This window comes from Panulirus ornatus, chromosome 14 (genome assembly GCF_036320965.1).
Source record: "Panulirus ornatus isolate Po-2019 chromosome 14, ASM3632096v1, whole genome shotgun sequence".
NCBI lineage: Eukaryota > Metazoa > Arthropoda > Malacostraca > Decapoda > Palinuridae > Panulirus > Panulirus ornatus.
This window is the reverse complement of record NC_092237.1, coordinates 61411214-61436611: the sequence shown is the minus strand read 5'-3', so window position 1 is coordinate 61436611 and position 25398 is coordinate 61411214. Positions and strand designations below refer to the sequence as shown.

Here is a 25398-nt window from a genome sequence, read left to right as displayed (position 1 = left end):
TGCGGGAACGTGACCGCGAGGCAGGTGGTGTTGATGGGACGAGAAAGTTATAGTGGTTTTTGAAAAGGGATCCAAGAGACGGTGTAAACAGCCTTGGGAGATTTGTACTTTGTCGTCGTAGTTCAACTGTGTTGGGGTTAGTTGGTAGCTAATGCCCTCACCTCTCGTCCTCCTCGCTCTGATGTGTCTTTGGTTTTTGGTCTGATCACTTTTGTGTGTTTATACAAGTGTCTGTTTACAGTTTCATCTTTTCAGTGTAACACCATGGGCAGGTGTAAACATTGCCCAGTTTTTAGGTTTGAGGATGATTTTGATGCAGGTGTGCGGCCTAAAAACTCGAGAAATAAGTCCAGATTGTTACCTGTTTGTGTCACCATAGATGGTCTAGCCTTATGATTGTTTCTGTGGCTGCTAGCTGCCGGGGTCCCTCCACTTGCAAGGTGCAGACATGTTACCCAAAACGCTTGTCAATGCTTCTTATATCTGCATCACTGTTTCCTCCGGCAAAACCCTCGTAGTCCCTCTGCCTTGATACTGGTGGTCGAAGTGTTGCTCTGATGTTCTTCGTGCACAACGGAACGCCAGTTTTTGATTGTCCTCCGGCGAGCCCTTGGGCCTCCCCCTCCCTGTCTGCTGTTCATCCCATGATTTCCCCATAAATTCTTACGTTATGTATAATGAAAAAAAGGAAGGTCGGTTTTTAGATTAATTCTTTCTTTCCCCTGAGGGATATTGTGGTACTTCGAATGAATGAACTCAGAATGAAAACACAGGGGAATGGAAATGCGGCGCCTGGCTTGTTAAATCGAGCCTGCTCACAAAAACTGACCTTAATCCGCGTTCTGGACCCGCAAACCGGACTGTGGTCATCAGGGACGGACTGACTGTCGGTTCCAGAGGCGGATGGATTATGAGTTCCAAGGTCGGATGGATTGTGTGTTCCAGGAACGAATGAATTGGGTGTTCCAGGGACGGACGGATTGGAGGTTCCAGGGACGGAAGGATTAGGGGTTGCAAGAACGGACTTTAAGCACCAGGAATGGACGGACTTTGAGTGTCAGGGACAGACAGACTGGACGTACCAGGGAGGGCCGGACCGTCCACCCTGCGACCAAACAGACACTGCTTTCTTGTGGCACTACCTGCCTCTTTGCCCCGTCCCCAGTTCGTATTCCCGCACATCTCTGTCCTTCGCTCCTGAGGTCTGCTATGCATAAAAGATACACAGTTAAAAGAGAGACGTGAGAGAAAAGTTTAGATGCTTCAAAGCTGTTTCCAGCCGACATTTTGTAGAAATATTCGCTAGGGATTTACGTTTTTCAGTTTCGTATATGGCCACGGTTTCCATTTTATATATATATATATATATATATATATATATATATATATATATATATATATATATATATATATATATATATATATATATATATATATATATAATTCATCTTACCTGGATGCAGTAGTGACGTTCTCAAGTGATGGACTGAATCATAAAGTTCGGTCAGGGAAGTGTGTTATGCGAGGCGGGGCCAAACTTGTATTGTCTTGTTTATGATGTTGTGGTTGCTGTCACACACATCCTTGGTGCCTTTGGTCCAATATCATTCAAAATTCAGTACGAGTGTCGCCTCAAGAGGTTGCCATGACAACGCAGAAGACGAGGGAGAACGAACGGAGGTGGAACAGAGACGTGTTACACAGACCGGTAAAACCAGGGAATGGTGGAAGCTGTGCTGTACCGTCTGGTCTACAGGGGATGATCAGACACAAGGGGAAGCGTTAGATGAACGGGAGAAAGAAAGTACCAAAATGGTAGAGTGAGGCCTGGGATCTGTGGGGTATGTAGAGGAGGCCTGGTTATGTGTGCATTTGTTGTCGCTACTCCTTCTTCTGTTGGTCGATGGTCCCTGCTGTGGTGCTGCTGGTCGATGGTCCCTTCTGTGATGCTGCTGGTCGATGGTCCCTTCTGTGATGCTGCTGGTCGATAGTCCTTGCTGTGATGCTGCTGGTCGATGGTCCCTTCTGTGATGCTGCTGGTCGATGGTCCCTGATGTGATGCTGCTGGTCGATGGTCCCTGCTATGGTGCTGCTGGTCGATAGTCCTTGCTGTGATGCTGCTGGTCGATGGTCCCTTCTGTGATGCTGCTGGTCGATGGTCCCTTCTGTGATGCTGCTGGTCGATGGTCCCTTCTGTGATGCTGCTGGTCGATGGTCCCTGCTGTGGTGCTGCTGGTCGATGGTCCCTTCTGTGGTGCTGCTGGTCGATGGTCCCTTCTGTGATGCTGCTGGTCGATGGTCCCTGCTGTGATGCTGCTGGTCGATGGTCCCTGCTGTGATGCTGCTGGTCCAGATGTAGGTAGACGCTAGTCTCTGCTGTGTTACTGCTGCTACAGCTGGTACGTGGTTCCTGCTGCTGCCGAAACTGTTGCAGTTATTTGGGTCATGTTTAGTAATGTTGGTGACGTTGTTGGTGGTGGGGAGAACGTGCAGTGGTGGTGGGGAGAATGTGCATTGGTGGTGTTGGTCGGGAGAACGTGCAGTGGTGGTGGTGGTGGAGAGAACGTGCAGTGGTGGTGGGGAGAATGTGCATTGGTGGTGGTGGTGGGGAGAGGTAGGACGCAAGTGTCACATGATTGTCGATGGGGATCGGGAGGTGGTTGTGTGTGGCTCTGTCATTTCCCTGCCTCCTACAACAATAAACTTGGCTCTGGGTATAATCCGTCACACGCCAGATTTCCCTCATAACCTTTACAACCAGATTGATTACCCAGATTTCCATCAGATTTCCATCAATCTTTACCCGTCGTGAAAAAGGACACTTCATGAATATTCTGCCTGGAATGATGGACTGATTTTTTTTTGCGTTACTCGTCATTCCAGGCGAGCGTGGGAGGAGGGGCTGTCTGCCCTGACGGTATGGAAGTCTGGCACTCAAGATCAACAGGTGTTTCGTGGAACGTTGTTCTCTTCTTTTTTTCCCCCACCTTCCAGATTCCAGTGCTGACGAGATTCCAGGATTTTGCTGCTATTGGCCTCTCGTGTGTGTGTGTCCCGGAGGTGGAGGCCATCCCTCTTGACACGTCAGTTGGGAGGAAGGCTGGGTCCGTCTCCCGCTCAGAGATCGTACTTGCTCCTCACTCACTCACTCACTCACGTTGAGATCTGGCCAAAAAGGCCGGGCTCGCACCACGTAGCGCTTACTGCAGGAAAACTTAGTTGCGAAGAACGGGCCGTGTGAGTTAATGTGTGTGAAAGAGAGAGATAATACTCAGAATAGATAGCGAGGCAGCATGGATGCTGTACGAAGGTATCTCAGAAAAACGATTAGTTTTTGTATATGATGAAATCATGCGTTTATGAGTCATTACTGTGTGAATCACGGAAGGTTTGATGTTGTGGGACGGAAACAAGACTTGGGTTACCCGGTCACTGACGGCTTGGAAGGAGAGGCTGACCGACAGAAGTAACCTCAGCCAAGTCAGTAAATACCTGTTGGGCTGATGAGGTATCTGTGGTGGCTCTGATATCACGTTTGCCAGTCCCTATTGTTCACTCGGACTTTAACTTGTGTGGAAGAATGTTTTCTTTTTTTAAATTATGAGTTTCTTTATGGGTGAGGGGAGACAAGGGTGTTGAGGGGAGGGGGAGGGAGGGATGCCACTTAGTCCACGGGGAAGAATGTGATATTCTCTCTCTCTCTCTCTCTCTCTCTCTCTCTCTCTCTCTCTCTCTCTCTCTCTCTCTCTCTCTCTCTCTCTCTCTCTCTCCCCTTACCATCACCCCTGGACTGGGATCAACACACCCAGGGGCTTTTCCTCCCTGCCATGACCAGTGTCTTGTCACCCATTGCCGGTACTGTGTTTAGGGCGACATACCCAAAGGCCAGACCATTCGGTTCATCGTCGTCCGGGCTTTAGGCCTGTCCGTTGCCAGTGTCATTAAGGCCGTCACCGCCAAACTACACATACACCAACAGAACCATCTCGTCGTTCAAGGGTTGAGGATAATTCTAAGACCACATTCCCGGCCCCATGACCTCTCGTATTTCACCTCGCGGTCGCTGTAGATGTCCAGTCGTCTTCTACAAGACGCCGCACCACAGGTGCTTCGAATCACCGCGAATTTTGAGCGTTTTCGCAAGCGTCGTTGCGCACCTGCCTCTGCCCTCTCCTAGTTCCCTCACTCAGGCGCATGTGAGCCAGAACCCAGTGAGTGAGTGAGTGAGTGAGTGAGTCAGTCAGTCAATTAGGCTCCTCACGCCGAGAAACTCATGAAGATATTCGCCTTTAATCACAGCGAGAGAGAGAGAGAGAGAGAGAGAGAGAGAGAGAGAGAGAGAGAGAGAGAGAGAGAGAGAGAGAGAGAGAGAGAGCTCAGATTGCAACTTTAAAAGATAGTTGCTGAATATTCTTGCAACAAAAAGCAAAAATATTGGCCTGTTCCGAACGGCCTGAGTGGTCTTTACCCTCCTATTGATCTCCAACCTCTATATATATATTGGAATTTATAAAGATATAAATGTTTCAACAAATATATGCTGTTGTTAATCTCTTGATTTGGGTGTACACTCATCTGATGTTGTCCTATGCTTCGTGTGTGTGTGTGTGTGTGTGTGGGAGAGAGAGAGAGGCAGTGGTAGACAGGATATCGGTCTCTAATTTGCATATAAATTATTTCAGCTAATCGCCTAAAGGGCGTACCTACACCTGCCAGATTAAAGTGACAGGTATGATGGATTGGATGTAGACGTCTCCAACTTCCGTGCCATCTTGACGGGTTGTTTCTTATATGTGAAGATCACATCAGATGATCTTTGTAATCTTTACGATCTGCTTGACATAACTGATGCCTATTAAGCCATAAGATGTGATCATTAAACCTATAATGTTAATATGACCGATGACTATTAACCCGTAAGATGTAATCATTGAACCTGTAATGTCTGGCTCCAGTAGACCTCCAGCACAACACACACTTTTATACCTTTTTTTCTTCCCTCCTCAGGTAAGGACGAGTTGACAGTCACCGGTATTGCCCCCAGCCTGAACTTGAGACGGTAAGGAAGAACGAAAATGATATTGTATTTCGCCGGGAGGAACCCCTTAATTAACTGGTTAGATCTCGAATTTTATCCTTATGTTATCAGGAGGCAGCGGATGGTGGTGGGGAGGCGGAGGATGGATGGTTGGGGGAGTTGGGTTGGAGGATGGGAGGGGGGGGGGTTGTTGGGGGTTGTGGCGAGAGATGGAGGGCTTGGACGAGCCTGGGAAAAATCATAGGTTGTTTTTCGTTTCCTTTTGCTGACTATAAAACGTGCTTGAGGCTCCTTCACTCACTGCAGATGATGCATTCCTAGTGGCAGTACTCGACATTCCTCCCCGCTCCTCAACGATGTACTCGACCCTTCATGAACTGAGAATCGAGATCAGGTCTTCATATTCCCCTTCCCTTCCTCCCACCCTCTAGCGACATGTCTGAGGACCTCGATGGTCTGTTTTCATATCTAACCTTTTCTCTTCCTGAGTTTGTCTTAGCTTTCCCACATTCCCGGATCTTTAAGGACTTGTACGTGAGGGCGTGGGTGTTGTGTGTAGTTGGGGTGAGGGCGTGGCGGAGGTGTAACGCGGGCGGGTTGTAGGCGTGTTGTGTGGGATTTGTGCAAGTGTGAGAAATGTGGAAAGTTTGTAAGTAGTGTAGGCTTAGGATAATCAAGGTGTGTGTGTGTGTGTGTGTGTGTGTGTGTGTGTGTGTGGTGTGATGGAAGTGTGGTGTGGGCGTGAGGGAAAAATGATGTGGGCGTGGTGTGGGCGCGGCAACAGGGGTCGTCCAGCAAACCATAATTCCGAGGAGAATCTTCGATTTATCGGCCCTCCTCCCGCACCAGCAGAGATCCTCCCCCTTCCCCCAGGTCACGGACACCGCCCTCCTCCCGCCACGAATTTCGTAATTGAGGACTGTAATTGGGGATAGTAATTGGAAGCTGCAGATGTTCATTTAGGAGGAGGGAGGCTGCCCTATTACGCTCAGATTACTCTGGTCTGTTGGTTAACGTGTGGATTTAGTGGTTGTGGGAACGGTCTTTTCAGAGGGTTACAGTCTTATTGTGTGAGACACTATTGTTGACATCTTGCTGCTGTGACTTCACAGTGACGGGGGAGTAACGAAGTGTGTGGGATCCTCGACCATGAGCGGGTAGGGAGTCTCTCTCTCTCTCTCTCTCTCTCTCTCTCTCTCTCTCTCTCTCTCTCTCTCTCTCTCTCTCTCTCTCTCTCTCTCTCTCTCTCTCTCTCTCTCTCTCTCGTTGACTGAATGGCGTCGTTTTTTCAAGGAGTGGTTAGTTAGGACTTCGTTCTTGTACCAGGGGACAAGGATAGGCATCACTGGTGCGCTAGACAAGGCTAGGGCGTCGTGCTTGTGACGGGAGAAGGATGACGCGCCTTTTAGCGTAGCACTGGACGCTCTTGTTGTTGTCACTGAGGACCTTCACGAGCTCCCGAGGCAGTGGATGGTGTGGGTGTGTTTCCCGATCTTTCAGCGTGGCCGGGCGTCGACCCAACGCCTCAGAGTGCCTCGGTTCATCATCTGTTTTCCTAATCTCTCATTTCTTCCCGCCATTTCTCATTAAAGACAGGATATTGGGTGGAAGTCATGATCTCAGAGACCTGGGGGTTGGAATACGAAACGGTAAGACCTGAGTGGGCAGCTAGTAAGGGCAGTTGTGACCTGCAGGAGGGTTCTCCTGTAGAAGGGGACACCAAGTGGCTACAACGGTCCTGCCCAAGGACCCCACACGCCATTAGTTTCATTAGGAAGAGATCGATATCTAGGGATAATCCCAAGGGAGGATTGATCTTATTGTTTCTTCCCCCGTCTGCCATACTGTCCTCCCTCAATCTGCCACACCTCCATCTCCCCCCTATACTACACTTCCCGTCCCCCATCACCTATACCTTCATTCCATATTTACTGCACCTTCTTCCGTGTCGTAACTCCCTTCTTTTGTCCGCCAGATCCCCCTCCCTCTGCCTGCCGTACCTCACTCCCTCTAACTGCCACACCTTCCTTCTGTCTATCACTCCTCCATCCATACGTAACACACTTCCCACCCTACTCACCCCACTTACTCTTGCGTAATGATTCCATTCTCTCATTACCCACCTCTCCCACTCCCCTCCCTCTTTCCCCTCCCTCCTACGCTCCCAGACTCCGCCATTGTTGTCTTCCCAGATCCTCCCCATCCCTCCCACAAAAGGATCCCTTCCTCCCCTCACCCATCCCTACCCAACATCCAGTCGGTAACTGGACTCGTTATGTTCTAAGGTTGATTACTGTTTTGTGTACCAGGAGTGTTATTGATTCTGGCGGAGGAGATGATTGGTGAGGGTGGGTTGCTGGTGGCACGGCAAGTCGCTGCCTCCTCTCTTCCACAGTACACCTGGGGTGGTATGGGTACGTGGCTGTACGTAGGAAAGCCAGATAACAGGAAATCTGGTGGTCTGTGACGCGTTATCTGCTGCAGAACCTTTCAAGGATGTACATAGGAAGGGCAGATAACAGGAGAACTGATGTTAGGTGACAAGCTTATCTTTGGAGCTTGGTCGATACGTATAGATAAATATTGTACTTGCACATTCAAGACCTGGTGTACATATGCCACAAGGCTGAGAGACGTGGGCGAGCACGAGTGTAAAACTCCCTACCCCACGCAACACACAAATAACATCCACACTCGGGTACAAACTTAAAGGAAGTAAAGATTAAGAGACGCTCTCAGACAGACAGCTCCCATCAGCCACGTCCACACCCCCTGACGACCCTCCTGGTGCTGTCATCAGAGACGGAGAGAGAGAGAGAGAGAGAGAGAGAGAGAGAGAGAGAGAGAGAGAGAGAGAGAGAGAGAGAGAGAGAGAGCGACGAAGTGAGTGTCGGAGGAGCAGAGCAGGCCGTGGGGACGCCTAACGCTCGAACTTAGCGAGTTCCTCAACCGAGATGGGGAAAGAAGGACGAGAATTACGAGTGGAGGAAGTCGTCGCTGCCTCGCACGCTGCCTCGCACCTGCCTGGGAGTAACGATCGCGTTAAGTGATTTCAGTTGAGTGTGATTGTCGCAGGTGTTACGATGATTCCTTGTTATTGTTCTCTTGTTATTTATTTACGCGTTTGGTTGTTGTTACCTCATGAATGGCTGTGTTCTTCATTGTTATGATATTTCAGTTATATGGTTTGTCATGGGCGTCAGCTTCCCAGACTGTTGTTCATGTGAACGTTCGTTGAAGAACAAAGCTATGGGTTCGGCTTTTTTCAGGGCCTGTGAGGGCTATTTTCTTTAAGTAAGATAACCTGCTTGACAAGATATCTCTGTCAGGGGTCGTCAGGTGCACCCGGGATTTCGTGTCACGCCCCTGCGAAGGCGCTTACGGACAGCTGTTGCCAGTAAGATATATTCCCCTTTGCCTTGTGCGAAGATGAGATCAGATTCGGAAGGTCGAACCCGAGTGAATGTAACATTTGATGCCGGCGGAGTGAATGAGGAGGAGGAAAATTTTGGCAATTCCATCGTCGTACAGAACGCAGTTGGTCGGATTCAAGGAGACGCAAGTTTCAGGTCCAGTTACAAGAATGTACTGGGCCACCCGGGACAAGTGTGTGGAGGGAAATTGGCTGAATTTTCAAGAATATTTTGACGTTGTTTTCCACCGGGAATCACTGTGTATTGTGTCGATTGTGCCCAAGTGCTCGATGGGGGACTGATGAGTCTGCATATTTTCCTATACGTCTGTCCAAAGGAACCCCGGAGTCCAGGGGCTGGTGTTATCTCTGTGGTTTCTCTGGGGAAGGAGGGGAGCAGCTGTACGTCAGGATTTGTAAGATATGCTGCCAGGTCATCAATAGTTTGAAAGTCTTGAAATAAGATGGGTGTATTCAGCGATGGTCTGACGTCTACTTTGTCCACAATCTTATTTCTTTATATTCTTACGTATAGGAATATTATGAAGTATGTGTTTCCTCACAAAGCTGTAGTTCTGTTTTGTATTCTTTAGCAGAAATAAAGATCTGTTGAAGGTCCTTAGTTAACGTGAGGACTCCCGGGAAATACGGTCTGTGATCGACTTATGACAATTTTTTAAAGTTACCCCCTGAGAGAGAACGGTGCATGAGTTTTCTCTAATGCTCCTGACGCCACAAGATTAGGTTAGTCCAGTGTCTTTCTCTCTTTTTTCCCCCATATGAAGGAAACGGCATGCGATATTGTAAAGCTTTCTTTCAATAACATCTTCCAACATTACCAGACATCAATTAAAATGTTATTAAATCAACTGAACGTGTCATTTAGTGGGGACTTCGAGGTAAGGAGACGCCACAGTCCATTTTCAAGGGTCTCTTGTGAGAGATGGTTGGTGTTCACCGTATGTATAACATTACTAAGAGATACGTTTAGCCTATGTATATTAACATTTATGATGATGACGGTAATGATAATGATAATATTGATAATGATACTAATAATGATAATCATAACGATAAAGTTCATAATGATATTAATAATTGATAATAATGATTAGCAGCTGCTCAGTGTGCACTTCTGTCGGTGAGAAGGTGACCTCCGGCAGGCTAGGTGCTTGTCATTAGCACTGTGGCAGAAAGAACCAAAAATCTTACCCATACTTATCAAATATTCACGTTTGTCTGCACAGGGAGGTGTGAGTTGTGGGTCACAGGTCCACAACCAGAACCCATGCTAGTAAGTGGGGTTGTACCGTAGGTCAGACCTGGGAGAGGTGAGGCAGCTGACTCTTTTTGTGTACAAGATGACCTTTGTTGGTTCATTAATGTTCCGTCAGAGCTGATGAAAAGCTGTTGGTATTGTCGCTGTCATTTGGCGAGGCTCAGGAGCCGCGCCTCACTTTACCATTGTGAGCTAGTCACAGGCAGGCTCCAGCTGATGGTTCATTTCATCTAGGCTTGTGTTGTTTTGTGGAAAGACCTGTAATGGGTAGGTTATTAATTGCATTATGGTACTGTATCGCGTTACGAGAACTGGCGGAGCTCTGACGCTAAGAGGAAGTTGAGGGTAAGCAGCAGCGTATGTACGCAGAACATCTTCCATAAATGATGAGTACAGCGAAGCATCAGTATCTCAAATTAGTCGAAGCTGCGGTTGATGGAGACACAGTACAGTCATGGCTAATGCAACGTGCTGATCGACATCCTAAGATATATTTTTTCTACCATGTATGGCTTTGCTGTCACGTGTAGTTCTCTCTCTCTTACCAAACTCTCAGGTTTCTTTGTCCTTCTTCGTTCGAAAAAAAAAAAAAACAGAGAAAGAAATGAGATGTCTCCTTCCTCCTCTGTTATTGACGAACGAAAGAAAGGAGGAGCGCTTCGTGTAGGCTGCTTCACATTGTTTGCACAGATCTTGGAAAATTGAAATCGCTTCCCAGTGCGTGGTCCCACAGGCAGGCAGTCCGAGAACGCCCGCACGATCACCAGCGCCAGGACGATGGCTTCCATTGTCTTGGTCTGAAGGTGAAGCTGGGCGGGAATAGGAAGACAAGACAATGCCAAGAGATTTTGAGAGTGATTGTGACATTTGTGTTGACTGTGTAGGATTCAGAGCTGTTCCGGGGGTCGTGAAAACACGACTCAATGCCAGTGTCTATCCTCATCACAGAACTGGGGGGAAAAAAAACGAGTTAATTCGTCACGTCTTTGTTACACCGTGATTATGATTTCATAAAATGCGTTTAAGATAATCACTTTTCTTATATTAATGTTTTACGTATAGTTTAATTATACCTTGAAAACGATGTTCACCTTTGAATCAAGATCAGTGTCTAATAACCTCGTTTATTTTTTTGTTGTTCTGGAGAAAAATTGAAAAACATTGAAAAGTTTTGTCATGTCTTGCAACATTTCGTGTTATGAAATCCCGGATCAAGAAACTTACCTTCCCCACCGACATGTTTATTTCTTTATCTCGCACGTGTTCACGAGAATATTATTCAGAATTATTGATTCTTTTCTGCCAAGGAAATGATCTTGACCTTTGCTCTTTTGATCAGGGGAAACTGTGACGGCTGGTCGGTCAACTTGTTGCCCACGCCCTGGACCCGCTAGCTGGGCCCTGGACCCACCAGGTGGGCCCTGGACCCGCCAGCTGGGCCCTGGACCCGCCAGCTGGGCCCTGGACCCGCCAGCTGGGCCCTGGACCCACCAGCTGATATTGATAACAGTCGCTATCTTTGCTGATGAATAATATTGGATAACCTCAACGGATAACTTCTTCATAGATCCTGTAGATTAGTTATCTATCGGTCATTCTTCATAGATCCTATAGATTATTATTACTTAAATGTCAGTCCAACATTCCCATGTTTCTTGGTTGTGTATTTAAAATTGTCATTAAAAGTTGTCGTAAAATATTCTCCTGGGATATCCTCTTGTTGTGTGTTCTTCACCCACAGAAACGCTTTGTCTGTGTACACGTAGAGAAGTAAGGCATTATAGGTTGAAGGTTTCCCTATAGCCACTTGCTGCGGATATTCTGGCCGGGGCCAAAGAAGTGACCTTGCAAGACTCCAAGTCCTTTTTCTTTTTTTTTTTTAGCTCTACCTTCAGCGGGAGAAATGTAGTGTAGGGTAGTGTAGTTTAGGGCTGGCTGGACTTTCCCCTGGTGAATGTTTCCTCATACACCTTCACTTTAATACATTACGTTATATTCCTGTAACGTACGAAGCTTGTTTGTTTTCGGGTCAAAAGAAAATCCTCCCCTCTTGCTGCAGACATGGTGGAAAAGTAATTGTGTGTGTGTGAGTGCCTGCATCGCTGCTGCTTATGGCAACACTGACACCTGCTGCTCGTAACAAACAGTTGGAGCGAAAAATTACTTTTTCCGCTTGTTTTCCCCCCGCGGCTGTAGAGGACGGAGGAGGAGAGGAGGAGGAGGAGGGGGCGGTTATTAAAAAGACATAGAAAGTTATTATGATTGAAGTGTGTGCTCTCGGTCTGGGAACATGAAAAACCACTGATGAAATAAGGTACTCGCGCCCCAGTCTGTTTATTTGCTCCACTTCTCTGGTCCCCCTTTTTTTTTTTCCGACGATGTCGCAAATTGAAGGTACAGACGAAGGTTACGCGATGCCCCATAACTCTTCAACAGAATCGTAATTCCAGCTGCGCGAGTTTAAGAATGGAATGGGTCAGGAGGATGACCAATAAGCAGACATTTGTTTGCATATTTCCTGCTTGGGTTGGAGGTGTTGTGGAGCCAATACATGTACAGGTTGTAGACTGTAATCCCCCTCCGTCACACTGGCCCAGGTTGTGCCTCCTAATCCACCTGCAGCTATGGACGACGTCTTCCCTTTGGGTCCTGGACGTTTACCTTCACTTCAGTCCTCTGCGGAATAGCAGTTTACTTGAGAGAAAACGAAGTTTTCGCTGAACTGAGCTTGGATGAAGACCTGTCATCCTCCCAGTAGCTTTTGAAATCATCGTGACTACCGAAGTGTGTCAGTGGAGCAACTTGCTCGCTATATTCTACAGCGCCACAAGCCTCCGATGAAAGCGGTATGAACCTACTTACTACCTTGAGCTGAGGACTCCCGAGAGAGAGAGAGAGAGAGAGAGAGAGAGAGAGAGAGAGAGAGAGAGAGAGAGAGAGAGAGAGAGAGAGATAAATAGATAGATAGATAGATAGATAGAGAGAGAGAGAGAGAGAGAGAGAGAGAGAGAGAGAGAGAGAGAGAGAGAGAGAGAGAGAGAGAGAGAGAGAGATAAATAGATAGATAGAGAGAGAGAGAGAGAGAGAGAGAGAGAGAGAGAGAGAGAGAGAGAGAGAGAGAGAGAGAGAGACCCACCCCCTTCCCTTCCACCATTATTATAATCACAGCACAACCAGATATATTTTCCCTGGGATATTTTCATGCAAATGAGATACGGAAAAGGGAATTCCGTTTCCCTCTCACAGGCAAGGGGGACTGCGCACATTGTGGCCTCTGTTTCTCCACGTATGTACACCATATACGAGACACACAGACAGACAGACAGACAGACAGACGGTCGTTTTATTTTACAAAAGCGAAGTCGTGACTCCCTGACCTCGGTCGGGCGGTCGTCATGCCCCTGTGGGATATATCGAAATGACGTAGTTCCAAAGTTTGGTCGTTAATTTTTTTTTTCTTTGTATGATTTACGACGCAAAGCTCTTCCTCGAATAATATACAACCCATTGACGTCACACCTGTGTCTGACCATTTTTTCACATTGCAAATTAGCAAAGGTAATTTCATTATACCTGATACATGTTTAGGTATGAATCACTGGTGGGATTAGTATTACTGTGTCTGCTACACCGTGTGTGTGTGTGTGTGTGTGTGTGTGTGTGTGTGTGTGTGTGTGTGTGTGTGTGTGTGTGTGTGTTGTCTTTCCTTGTAGGTCTTTGTTCTTTATTTATTTGTCTAATGTCTTATAGACTATTGTCGCCGTTTCCACACCAACACACACACACACACACACACACACACACACACACACACACACACACACACACACACACACACACACACACACACACACACCATCTCTACCCCCAAGACGAAGGTTCCATCCCTTCTCCCCGCCAGCACCGCTGCAGACGACGACGAGTCGTGTTACGCCCCACACCATCGCCGGCTGCAGCGACCGACAGCTACCTGTCGCCTCTTCCTGGGTATTGCAGACGACCCATTCATTTGTCCCCTCCCCCCTCGCCGCTACTGTCGCAGGCGACGACAGCCACGTTCCCCACCCTCCCTCCCTCCTCCAGGTGCCACGAGTGTGGGAGAGCATCTCCTCCGTTACCATCGCCTCGGATTTCCTCAGTGGCTCATCTCTTCAATAGCCTTGCAGGGAGTACCTCCGCCCCCCTCCCTCTTTATCTGCCGCCACTACCACACACCCGCGCGCCAGGCACTGGAGGGAAGACCTAATGATTCTGTGTTTTTCTCTCTTTCTCATTACCTGATGCAAATTCTGGTTTGCTATTTTTTTTTCTTTACACTGTTACTCTTGGACAGGTTATAGTCTGCTTTGAACAGTGACATTCTAGGTCGTTTTCCCCATTAACTAGACACTGTCGAGGTTCTCCCTTAACCTGAGAATGTTTAGCTTCCTCCATTCGTACCAGAGACAGTTCCGGTCTATCTCTAAAACAGAGACGGTTGCGATCCACCCATATGACCAGAGACAGTTGAGGTTCTTCGCCTGTAGCTAGAGACGGTCGTAGGTCTCCCCTTCGTACCGGTTGACAGGTTGGGTTCTCCGTCTTCCCCAGGTAATTCACACCTTCCAATGATTTTGTACATCTCTTCTCGACACCTCTCCTCCCCGTGTTCCAGCCGAGGTGACGTGGAATTGAGAGGGACGGCAAGGTACGTAGATAGGCGGAATGGCTTTTGGAAGGAGGGGAGTCGAAGCTAAAGCCTACGAGGCATTTTCGTGACGACTAGATCGGACGAGCGCCGTCGGCCTGGAAGCTGTCAAGAAGGGCTGCTACTGCCTCGTGTGTGCTGTACAGAACGGAATGTGCCTCACTCACAGCTGGGAAGTGATGTCCCACCATCACTAGGGTCGTAGGCAGCACAGTCCTGTTATCCCAGTTGTTCTGATGTGTTGCGGTCTTGTGTTACAAAATCATCCCGTCCCAGTAACACAGTTTCTCTCCTCACGTGCCGACAACACACGATGCGTCATTACCAGCCGGGCTGTTGGTTCTGAATTATTTTGCCTCGAGATGAAACAGGTCATCTGTCGTGGACTCCTGCCCATCCTGTGGACGGTGGGAAGGTAGAAGAGGATACAGAGTTGACTGAAGCTACAGAGGCCTGACCGACAGCTACCTATGTTTTGTTGTGCCGTGATGCTGTTTCTATGCAAATAGATTTTTTTTCATTTCGCATATTTGTACTCTATAGAACGGGTACTTTCGTTTTAAATGTGTGGACATAAAGCCTTGCTTTCGTGTCATTTTTAATTATGGAGGTTTAGAGGCATTTTAGCTTCATTACCCACAATAGCCTTAGTGTAAGTTTGCAGTTATATTTTAATTGGACATTTGCACCCCAGGATTTGGCCCATTTTCGAATAGATTTTCCTGATCAGATCGCATGAATTAGATAAACGCTGGGGACACGACGCACTGTTGTCTAAATTTTGATGATATCAAATTGTGTGTGTGTGTGTGTGTGTGTGTGTGTGTGTGTGTGTGTGTGTGTGTGTGTGTGTGTGTGTGATTACTGTTTGTGAGTTACTGGTAGGGCGTCTTACACTCGTGTTGCTGTGTCCCTTGGAGCCTTAGATGTTAGACGTAAATCATTTCCCATTTGTGTTCAAAATGATGTTCACACAGGTCGGCTCATCAGCCCTAGTTACATATAACATTTGTAGCATTCAGTACCTCAGTGATCTGAAAGTTGATTCCATATATTAGATATGTAATTATCGTCTGATTATTTGGCCGTGAAGTCCTTGCGCTGATTGGATGTGTGCTGTACTTTCTGAGGGCATTTTTCCGAATGATGCCTCCTTGTCTGTCGTCTTGGCCCACTCTCACATTGTGTGTTGGTATTTCCCAGTGATACAGTGTGTGATATCATGACCCGATGATATTACTTGTCGTTTGGTCTGGGTGACGTATATATATATATACATTTTCCCGATAACTCGTCTCTCGTCCTTTTCCGATAATTAGTTTTACGTCAAGCATGTTCTGGTAACATTGTGTGTCCTGATGTCCCGATAACACATGTATCGTGAGGCGCCGATATGACCCTATGTGCCGTATCCCGATAACGCATTGCATGTCACGTGGTGGTAGAAGGAAATTCATGTTCCTTTGGTTTAGTTGAACACACACACACACACACACACACACACACACACACACACACACACACACACTGCCTTAATGCAACTTTCCTCCTAACAGCACCTGCGAGAGAGTCAGTTAAGAGAACATGCGAGTAAAGACGTTAATCATTTCGAAACTGTCGAAGATAATTTTACAGTAGCTTACGTGCTAATTACCACACCCACCTTGATATTAATTGCAGCGTTCTAATTATCAGCTGCGGGTGGACTTAATTATCAAGTGTCCAGCACAGTAAGAAATTATAATAATTCTGGGTTATGAATTTTTTGAGTTAAGGTGAGGTTGTGAATACAGAAATTGGGTGGAGTTATTTCTGTATCTTTTTCCGAAGTGGCTACAAAACTGGGGATTTTGCTCATATTTCTTTTGTGAGGAGATAAATGAATACGTGACTGAATATATATATATATATATATATATATATATATATATATATATATATATATATATATATATATATATATATATATATATATATTGTCCTTGCATGAGTCGTAGTCCTCGCAAGGGAGAAGTACCCTAATGTGGCTGGTCTGTAACGCGTTTGATTATTATTTCTGATTCATTAATAATTTCCTTATCTGAAGAAAAGGAAGACCTAAGAACTGTCACAGTGCTTGGGGAGTGGCACAAGAGCAGGAGTGGCTCGTGGAACGCCCCGAAACGTCGGGGTCTCCACAGCAACATATCGGAACTGATGTTGTTAATCGTTTTAGTTTCTCTCGGTCCCGGCCAGTTCAAGGAGAGCATTATGAGGGGACTGGCACCTTCACGTGACGTCCCTTAGCTCGACCCTGAGTACACACCACTGTCGACGTCGTTGACTCCGTCCTCTCCCTCCCGCCTCCTTCCTTGGGAACTCCATCACAAGCCTCGATACCCTCAGCCTCCTTCCCTCCCACTCTCCCTCCCTTCTTCCCCTCCTATGAACCCAACGTCTTGCCACCATCGTCAACCCGGTCCTAGCCCCCCCCTTCATCCTCCGTTGGACCTGACATCCACCCTCTTCCCCACCTTCGACCCTGCCATTTGCTTCATCGGTTGGAGTCGACCCGCTTCTTATCTTCCGCTGGATCGAACGCATTGTCTCATGGCATTGCACTTCTGCGTCCTCAGCCATGTCACACACACACACACACACACACACACACACACACACACACACACACACACACACACACACACACACACACACAATACCCGACAGCCGGAATTCATTAAGTAAGAATGTAGTTGTGTGCAAGGAATTTGAATAGTTCCCAACGAAGTCTGGTCCAATATATGTGTCTGAGGCAAAAGAACGATACGAGTATTTGCTCACTTCCGGTAGGAACAGATAGGTAATATCGTGCACACACACACACACACACACACACACACACACACACACACACACACACACACACAGCATGAAGAGAGCGGCGGCGGAGGTAAATCCCCCTCGTTACACAGGGCGTTTGTTAGCGTCGCTCTGAGCTTAATCCCCGCTGGTGGAAATGTGGGAACTGGGAGGGCCTGGGTAGTGCTCGCTTAAGTGGGATTTTACCTTCGCTAACCTGTAATCCTTCTCGGCGTCCCCCCCCCCCCCTTAGCAACAGCGGGGAGGTACTAAGGCTGTCTCGCCTGCTACTGTTGCACTGAATCCCGCCCTGAAACTTCGTCATGGAGGGAGAGGCGTGACACCCCGGCCAGGGGATAGCATTATCATCACCTCTCCTGGGGACTGAAGCGATACCCTCCCCACTCCCCCTCACAGTACACTTTATGTGATGGATCCATCTGACAGGTGTATCTCCAACCTTACCCTGACCCTACCCCACCCCCCCACACCCCTCCCTTTCGCCCTGACACTTTGCATTATACATCCCCTGACGGTCACCCTCTCCCTAGCCCCGAGCCCTCACTATCGCCCTCACTCCCGTCCAAGCAGACGCGTTGCTGTTGATGTAACAGTAAATCCAAACACAGCAGGAGAATCAGCGAGGCTCTATCACTTCCCCTTCCCCCATCCCCCTTTCCCACTGGACTTCTTACGTCTCCATTCTTTGGTTTTCCTCCCCAGCAGACGAAGGCCCTGAAGGGGAGACTTAGACCGCGGGCGATAACGGGGTATTTTAGGCTCTCGTCAACCTTCTGCAGGATGATTTCCGGAGAATATGTGTTTTCTGTGACAACACCTCAGTGTTTACAGAGGCGGGAGGAGGAGGAACAGCAGCAGCAGGCCCGTCCGCACCGCGCTAGGCAAGGATGCCACTGCCGCAGGAGCGGAGACTTACTCCTCCTGCCACACAGGTCTTCCTCACAGCATCGTGCGTTACGAGCGCGTGGACGTACCCTGGTGTTTGAGTGGGATGCGGCAAGACTAAATGACTGGCTGAGGATCTGTTGTAGTGAGGCCGTTGTACGCTGTTCTGCAGGTGGTGACAGCAACGAATGGTGGTAGCCAGTTGATGGGATAAGCTCACATGGCCTCCGGCTTGGTGAGATGAACAAGAATAGAATTTTGCCAGACTTGCCAGAATTTGTACGTTAAGGAACAGCGTAAGTAAAAGAGTATTGCGTCAAAAGTCTTTATATTCCATATATCTACTGAAAGACGGATTGGAAAGTACATGTACATACCTTCATGCGTCAGTCTGTTGGGTAGTAAAAGATGACGAGAGTATTGCTGACGGCGAACAGATTAACAAGAGCGAACACATGTTTTCCCGAAAACATATTTTGGTGTACACAGAGCGCCACAGACCGGCGAACAGATACTGAAATTCTTTCCCGTTGATTTTATAAAAGTGTTTTCTTGAAAGGTGACGTGAAGAACGAAAAGCGTCATGTCATACGTGGGCGGGTATATACGTATGCTTGGCAGGAGTCCGCGCCGAGCAGAGACCTAGCCATTCGAACAACAATAACAAAAGAAGAAACATCTGGTCATGACGCGTTACGCTCCTTCCGCCACCAGTGAATAAAACACTATAAACATCTGGCCATGATGCGTTACGCTCCTTCCGCCACCAGTGAATTAAACACTATAAATACAGCAACGAAATTTCGTATCTGTGGACCATCTAGTGTGTGTGATGTCCTCCCTGAAGGCGACATAGCAACGAGGTCAAACGACCTCCGACCAGTGTCGACATTCGAGAAGATATTCACGTATACATGGGGTCAAATGAAACCTGTCTCGGGTATCAGGCCTTACAGCACCCTAGTGTAAGACTCAAAGTCACCTGGTTCTGCCTTGTGATAAGTCACTTTAAACCACCACCACTTCCCTGACTTGGAGATGCATCACCTATGATTCAGACTGAGGGGTTCGACCCCCCCGTATGTCGCACCCGCTACTGCTGGTGCACAGTTATATATGATCCACCTTCAGGATACTCTCTATTTCTCGTCTCCTCAATATTTCTGACGAGGGTGGGCACAGTCCTGCTTACATTGAAGTTTTTTTCTCCTGGAAACTTTTCATGATAATGAGCAAGGGTTTCTCCCTGGCTTCTAAACATTTTCATGAATCCCTTTCATGATTTCTGTGCTTGTGTCACCATCAGACTTGTTCATTACAGCATTTTCACGACTCCTTGACTCTGTTTTTATATAAGATATCATTATTACTTATTTTGCGAAAACTCTGACGTATGCCACTTGTTGACTTCGTAGGTGAATGTATTTGTTTCCTTTTTGATTCATTTTAGCGAGGTTCCGACTCTGCTGGAAGACCCACCTCCCTTCTCAGTCTGACGCAGAATTCATATCTCGTACACCAGTGTGGCAACAAGTGTGTCGTCCAGTAGCAGCCTCAGCGGCCAAAACTTCTGTGTGATTTGTAATTCCCAGAGGACAATGGAGCGGCAGAGCTCTTATAAAGTTGAGAAATAGTTGTCAGCGTGAGACAATAGCACCCCAGTGTTTCATGATCCCCCGCGGCGTCCAGAGAGTTTTCCGATGGCCGGCGCTCGCGTGAGCACAATAGTGGTCGAGTGACCGATAGTGGCCGTGTTACGATCACAGGAGCGGTCAACGTAACGACACACTGGGGGCGCTGGTGGTGGTGGCTAGGCAGCCCTGCTTAGGTGGGACTCACCCAACCAAGGGATCGAGGGAGTGCCTCACCCATCTAAGGGGGCGAAGGAGTGCCTTACCCGACCCAGAGGGATTGTCTGAGCCACCATGGGTGTCAAGGGGATTGCCTAATCCACCCCAGGAGTTGAGTGCCACACCCACTCAAAGGATCGAGGGAGGGTGGGGTTAGGTGCCTCATATAGAGTGGCATTACCATGGCATTGCATGAAGGTAAGATTAGGCCAGTTCTGCTACAGTGAACCGACGTTAATAATTCATGGATATGGTAATAACGTTATGGCCTCTGACCTCCCCCTGCCACCTGTAATGGACGAATCCGTTGCCAGCGTCCCTCAGGCTCGATGGGGTGAAGGTCCCTCTTTAGATCCTTGGTTGAGCGCCTTCCTTCCTTCCTTCCTTCCTTCACACACACACGTTGAGCCATAACTCCCCGTCTCACCTTTCCCATCCTCCTCTCTCCCCCTCCTAGTCCCCACGACAGAGCTGTAGGTTCTCCTGCATGTAGGGCGTTAGGCTGTCATCATACAGTTCCCGTCCCATCGCGGAAGTCCCCCTCGCGTCCCCACCTGAGCCACCAACCATCACTTCCCCTCTGGCAAACCGCAGCAACCCCTCGCCCACTTCCTCCCTCACCTCTGCTTCTTTCCTCTCCTGGTTGTTCACCCTTGGTTGTCATTGTCCATTGACGTTATTCTCGTGTATAGGTACGTGTCCTCCGCATGTAGAACTTGCGTCATAGAATCATACGTACAAGGAGATATAGCATGGTTATGGTGTTGTCTTCTCCCGTCCGACCTCTGGCACCTTTCCCCCACCCCCCATTCTCGCTCCCTACCCCTCCCTCCCTAGCCATTACCTCACCCCCACCCTCTCATCACGTACCCCCTCCCTCCTTCTCGTCATGGGCAGAGGGAGGGCAGCGGGCGGGTGTGACACTCTCCTTGCCCAGTGCCACGAGGAGAGTCCGTCTTAAGGGGAGGCATGGCACATAGTCCAGACTTGGCCCCCATACCTGCTGTTCCCCGTCGGCCTTGCTGTGTTGCCACGGTGTTGTCGTTGTGTTGTGTTGTGTTGCCGCTGTGTGGCTGCGCCTCCAGGATTCGCTGACACGTTGCTTTGTGTCCTGGCAGTATATACCGAGTAAATGCATCATTAATATATAAAGCTTTCTAAACTAACGTCGACCAAGTGATTTAACTAAGTCGCCTGTCCTTCCTTTGAGAGTCTCTTCTCATTCAAGAATTAATATTGAAAGTTTTCATGTCACACACATGTAGATTACTGCTTGGTGAGATCGATCGAAGTAGTTCCTTGATTTTTAACTGAAAAATATAGACATGTTTCAATTTTCTCATATATATGTATTTAGTATTTTTGTTTGTGTTTATATTTACAGTACCAGAAAAGGACCGATTTAGCCTCTTTGAGTCTCGTTTACATTACTCCTTGAAGGGAAATATGAAGACTTTGTGAAAGAACTTGTACAAACAGTGTTCAGATATTCTTTATGGACTGTTCTAACATGAGTGCCATATGAGTGCTAGCTCTCTCAACTGGCACTGCTGAGTGGCACCCTTAACTGGCACTGCTCTGAGTGGCACCTGCGACTGGCACTGACGTCTCGGCACAGGTAAGTAAGACAGTGAAAAGCGATTCGTCTTTCCGCTGCTTCCTCAGGTGATGGGTGTTGAGATTTTCCGAGAGGGACGTGTTACCAGCTTACCTGTCGGGGTCCGAAGCCTTGACGAACGCGCGTGCGCACACACACACACACACACACACACACACACACACACACACGCACACACACACACACAGACACAGCTTTCTCTCTCTTTACCCCTGCCTTAGGCACCCTCTCGTCGTAGGTACTCTTAAGGTAGATTGGACTAACTCTCTCTCTCTCTCTCTCTCTCTCTCTCTCTCTCTCTCTCTCTCTCTCTCTCTCTCTCTCTCTCTCTCTCTCTCTCTCAGTGGTCTCCATAATGAACGGTAATCGCCAGGTTCTCAGTCCTCACTAGATGTCCTGGACATTCCCTTCTTCTGGGGTCGTCGGGTGTGTGCGCGCGTGCCACACACCGCGGTGCCCTCCGGCGGGTAGTGACGACGACGGCGACGACGAGGGTGACCCCCAGGACGACCTCAGGACCTATCATTAAACCTAGAGGGATGAGGGAGGACGGGGAGGCGTGTGCCGTCCCTCCCTGCCACAGAGCCGGAGGGGTGACACCCCCTCCCCCCCACACAGACCCGACCACACCCATCACCGATATCCATTCGAGCCTAATCCGCCTCTGGCACGCCTTTCCCTAAGCCTAAGCCACCTGGCTCAGTTGCTCCTCCTCCTCCTCCTCCGCTCATCAAGGGTTTTCCCCCACACACGAGGTGCGACGAGTGAATACATCATGATGATGTTGCTGATGACGCAGATCCGAGCGACGAGGTATGAGAAAATAACTCAAAAGCTCCGACGAGGAAAGTACTCAGACATTCAGTGGTTAGAGTCGCCAGAATTCCTTGCACGGGAACATGATCACGTGTTGCGGGCTGATGGTAGACGAGTGTGGTCGTGCTCAGCGACAGGCGACACCTGTAAAATCTTCAACATGACTGTGTATATATTGCTTGGCGTGGCTCTGTGTGAATTCAGCGTCTTCATACTTACTGTCTGCAGATGAATTCTCCTATCTCTCTCTCTCTCTCTCTCTCTCTCTCTCTCTCTCTCTCTCTCTCTCTCTCTCTCTCTCTATATATATATATATATATATATATATATATATATATATATATATATATATATATATATACACACACACACACACACACACACAAGTAAAGGCGAATGTGGCCAAGATGTATATTTTCCTCTCAAGTTGTTTACATAGTTTACATGTAAACTTTGCGGGCCTCTTGATAAATACTAAGCTTTCTTGGTGACTCACAGGTCTGATGTACTAGTAAAGTTTACCATCGTAAAATTTGTGTATAATACCGGCGGTAACTTGGTCTTAAAGAAGACCTCACAATTATTTCTTCATCAGCAGTGTATGTATGTGTCCCTGTGGGCCTCAGGGGGGGCCAGGTTGTTTTTCGTCGGAGCTGTTGTGAAATTACCTGTTTGTATCGTACTGTGAGGGAGGTTCACACTGCTGGGACCCCATCTCTCTAATATCATGCATCTTGAATTCATGTTTGGAATTCATTTTTGCTCTTCGCATGAACAATGGTTTTAGTTACGTGTGTCTGTGTGTTTTTAGTTTTCCTTTTTTTTTTTAAAGTGAATGCAAATAAGATCAAAAGATCTGGTACACAAGTCATATGTGTGTGTGTATATATATATATATATATATATATATATATATATATATATATATATATATATATATATATATATACACACATATGACTTGTGTACCAGATCTTTTGATCTTATTTGCATTCACTTTAAAAAAAAAAGGAAAACTAAAAACACACAGACACACGTAACTATATATATATATATATATATATATATATATATATATATATATATATATATATATATATATATATATATATATATATTATCCCTGGGGATAGGGGAGAAAGAATACTTCCCACGTATTCCCTGCGTGTCATAGAAGGCGACTAAAAGGGGAGGGAGCGGGGGGCTGGAAATCCTCCCCTCTTATTATTTTTTTTTTTAATTTTTCCAAAAGAAGGAACAGAGAAGGGGGCCAGGTGAGGATATTCCCTCAAAGGCCCAGTTCTCTGTTCTTAACGCTACCTCACTAACGCGGGAAATGGCGAATAGTTTGAAAGAAAGAAAGATATATATATATATATATATATATATATATATATATATATATATATATATATATATATATATATATATTTGTTTTATATGAAAGCTTTTTCGAGTTAAAAGAATATGATTTTACTTACGGTCGAAAATCAGGGAAGAAATATATGTATCCTTACGGGTCACGAAGATTGTTAAATTGAAAACCTTGAACGCAACATGCTGTTTGCGGGCTGCCATAGGTAACAAGAACTAGTTTGCTGGCTTCTCGCAGGGAAATTATTTTTCTCGTTTTGTTTTTGTTTCGCGTCTTCGTGGAAATACAAGATAACACATTGAGACACAGTTGCCCTGTTGACGACTGTGGTGGTCAAAATTCGTGCGGGTGTGGGATGTGCAGGCTGGCTCCTGTGTGACCACCAAGGAGCGTAGTGCTGGAACCCCGGGGTGATGGATGCATCTTGGTTCCAGGCGCTCGGCTCTGGAAATCCGCTCCGTTGAACGATGATGTGTCTCGGGGCTGTATGGCTCTTTCATGTCTTCAAGTATGTGATTTGAGGTACTATTAAACCTATGTTGTATAGCGAATTACGCCGTTGTCCAGTAGACTGTGGAGACCCATAGTGCTAAGTAACTACGTTATAAGACTCAGAGTCTGATACAAAATAATGAACGTTGATATTGCTTTTGGGGCCTTATAACGCATTACGCTCTTCTCGTACGCTTCTTACACTGCTGGTGGGAAAAGAGATGATTTCATGTCGTCGAAGTTACCTTACTTCCCTCTATAAAGAAGTTACGGTGGAATGAAGTTAGATGTAGTTAAACAGTACATGTATAGAAGAGGTTTCATGGTATACGTTCTAATAGAGGAAAACGAGCTCACTTATGAATAAGGTTATAGATGGCATTAAACGCTGACACAGATACGAAAATGTTCTGGCATTTATAACGTGTTGAAGGGACGTTTATTATTGTGTAGCTGGTTCCAGATGCTCTGGTGTTGCCTGACGTCTGCCGAAGAATCAGTTCTTTGGAAGTTTTGGGGCTGAGGTGCTGAGGGAGCCAGCCTTCTGTGTGTGTGTGTGTGTGTGTGTGTGTGTGTGTGTGTGTGTGTGTGTGTGTGTGTGTGTGTGTGTGTGTAAGGCTTTATATTTTTTGTTTGTGTGTGTGTGTGCGTGTGTGTGTGTGTGTGTGTGTGTGTTTGATTACCTATTTGCACTGTACTGAGTGTGTGTGACTTTATGAATAAATGTTACTATCCTGCTTGTTTAATATAACATGTCAACTTTTTTGAAAATATATGTGTTCACACAAATGATATCTGGGTCAGGTGTTGGTGTGGTGGTGTGAGTGAGGCCGTGGTGTGAATTCCCGTAGAGTTTCATTTGATAAATGTTCACGTCAGAATTATTACTGTTATTGTAGGTACTGTCAGGGTAATAATTATGTTCAGACATGATTTATGTTCAGACATGATGATTTGTGTTCATACGTTCTACTCCATATTCATACATGGATATATATATGTATGTGTAGACGTGTCATTTATGTTCATACATGGATATATATATATATATGTATGTGTAGACGTGTCATTTATGTTCAGACAAGGT

General features: G+C 47.0%; 1 protein-coding gene across 4 annotated transcripts in view; it reads left to right on the top strand.

Moving 5' to 3' along the window:
• Positions 1–25398, top strand: part of LOC139753492 (uncharacterized) — a 609003-nt gene that overhangs the window by 99538 nt on the left and 484067 nt on the right. Inside the window, exons 1-2 of one of the 4 annotated variants that reach the window (XM_071670106.1) lie at positions 20902–21138; positions 21395–21628. The exons of the other annotated variants lie outside the window; for them this stretch is intronic. The gene's annotated coding sequence lies outside the window, so the exon portion shown is untranslated. Of the gene's footprint in view, positions 1–20901; positions 21139–21394; positions 21629–25398 lie in introns of those variants that run through there. 4 annotated transcript variants of the gene reach the window in all.